The sequence below is a fragment of the Austrofundulus limnaeus genome, unplaced genomic scaffold (genome assembly GCF_001266775.1).
Source record: "Austrofundulus limnaeus strain Quisiro unplaced genomic scaffold, Austrofundulus_limnaeus-1.0 Scaffold488, whole genome shotgun sequence".
In the NCBI taxonomy this organism is placed as follows: Eukaryota; Metazoa; Chordata; class Actinopteri; order Cyprinodontiformes; family Rivulidae; genus Austrofundulus; species Austrofundulus limnaeus.
In genome coordinates, this window is record NW_013952890.1 from 256,036 (window position 1) to 258,704 (window position 2,669).

A 2,669-nucleotide genomic window follows, 5' to 3' on the forward strand; every position below is an offset into this window, starting at 1 on the left:
TCCCTATACCATCAAATCCATGGTCCCACATTGCCATGGACTTTGTTACTGGTCTACCGCAGTCTGGGGGTAAGTCAGTCATTCTTACCATTGTCGATGTTTCCCTAAGATGGTTCACCTTGTCACACAGGAGAAGTTACCCTCATCCAAGGAACTAAGTGCCATCATGATTAAAGAGGTATTCAGACTCCATGGTGTTCCTAAAAATATTGTATCTGACCGAGGCCCACAGTTCATCTCCAAACTCTGGTCGGAGTTCTGCAAGACCATGGGTATTGAACTAATTCTCTCTTCAGGTTATCATCCTCAGACGACGGTCAGACAGAGCGGGCCAACCAGGAAATGGAGACCTGTCTATACATCCTCTGTGGCGACGATGGCACTAAGTGGGCTGAACACCTGCCAATCATCGAACACTCCATAAATTCCATTCCTTCCAGTGCCACTGGTCTGCTGCCCTTCTACATCATGTATGGATACCAGCCACTGGTGATTGCCGCCCAGGACTGGGCAGCTATGGTTCCATCAGCCTTCCAAGCCACACAGAAATACCAAAGTGTCTGGAGAAAGGCTAGAGCCCAGCTTCTCAAGACATCAGCAGTCTACACATGGACAGCCAATCACCACAGGATCCCAGCTCCCAACTACCAAGAAGGTCAGAAKGTTTAGCTGTCTACTAAGAATCTGCCTCTGCGTGTAGACTGCAGAAAGCTGGCACCATGCAGAAAGTTGGCCCCTTGTTTCTTCGGCCTATTTCCTATCACCAAGGTGGTAAATCCAGTGGCTGTCAAGTTGAAACTTCYCACATCCATGAAGATTCATCTCACATTCCATGTGTCCTGGGTCAAGCCTGTCCAATATTCCTGCTTCTTGCCTGCCTCCAGGCCCCCTCCACCCACCTGACTCATTAATGGGGATCCTGTCTACACAGTATGTTGCCTGATGTGTTCTCACCACTGGGGTAGAGGGATCCACTACCTTGYTGACTGGGAGGGATACAGCCCTAAAGAACACTCCTGGGTTCCAGCACACCATGTAATTGACAAATCCCTCACCAATTTCCACCGTGATCTCCCTGGAGGTCCGTCAGGAGTCGGACCTTGAGAGAGGGGTATTGTCATGAATCACGCGCCTAATCTCTGTTCTATCACCATGTCATGCCACCTCATTTACCTTGCTCATTGTTTCACCCCTCTCATCACAGAAATCCCAATAAGCATCATGTCACTCACTTGTTCTCMCAGTACATAAGCTCCATTCTCCCACATCACCAGCGCCTGATTATTGAACAGTTCGCCAAGTAAATGTCTAGCATTCTCAAGTCATGCCTGGTCTCGACTCTTCTTCTGTTTTTTGGTTCTTCGTCTCTTGCCTCGCCCCTCCTTGATACTGTATTGGACTCTGACCTCCTGGTTCTGACCTTTGCCTCCTCCACCAGATCTTCGCCTTCTGCTCTCACCATTGTCAGATTCGTCCAGCCATCTGCCTCCCGGTTTCCAACCTCTGCCTCCATACTACAATCAAGAGTAAAGCCTGCTCCTTTAAACCAAAACTGCCTTTCGCCTTCATGTGTATGACCCTTGCCAGATTTACGTAATATCCTGCGGTAAACAAACACTGCTACAGTCCTCAAAACGGAAGTGTTCACAATTCCACCTGACGTCACCCCCGTCTTGCTACGTAACTAAAAGGCTCTTACCGGAATCCCCACACATTGAAAAGGTTAGTGGATTTTCTAAGTAATTCATTTGGTTCCCAGTCTGTCTTAGCCACTAACCTTAATCTCTGTTGTGTAGAGCTCCTGATTCCCATGACGCTTGGATCCAGAACCAGCTGCCTGTTTTTAAATAAAAACCTTAAAACTGCTCTGATGTTTGGCAAATCAGTGAAACTCATTTCCCAAGTCTAGAGGGCGGGGCAAGATGGCGGAGGAGTAAGTCGTGTGTCACGTGGGCTCCTGCTTCAACTTGTTCTGTTTATGGTTCTCTACTAAATATCCTTACTGTTTTKAACATTTGGTCCGTCCGGACTCGACYCCTGAGTGATTCTTGCCTGGAAGAACAGAAGAATGGCGACAAACTCGAGGAAAGGCAAACATTCTAGCTCGACGGCTGCTAGGCTTGACGCCGCCTCGGAGCAGACTGCAGCTAAAACCGGACTTTCGGGGCCCTCCTCTCCCTCCCGCAGCGAGGTGGACGCACTCTCCTTGAAGTCTGACATTCTTGCCGCTATAAAAACCGACCTCTCAGCTGTGATCAAATCCGAAATAAAAGCGGCTTTGGCTGAAGAGTTTACTCTTATTAAAGGGGAGCTACAAGCGGTGAGAGCGGAGATGGCTAACAGCATGATGCTACTGAGCGCAGATCTGGACCACGTGAAACAGAGCGTTAAAGAAGTGGAGGACGGCTTGTCAAACTGGTCCGAAGAGGTTGTTGCTCTGCGCATCACCGTGTTGGAATTGAAAGAAGAAGTGGTTGGGCTCAAAAAGAAGTGTGACGATAAGGAAGGGCGCATGAGAAGGTGCAATGTGCGAATTATTGGAGTTCCTGAGACGCCAGAGTCCAGCTCCAATTCAGCAGTGGCTAAACTGCTAGCAGAGGTTCTACAGATGGATAAAGWRCCAYTGGTGGACCGAGCCCATCGCTCTCCAGGTGGAAACAGGTCAGGCG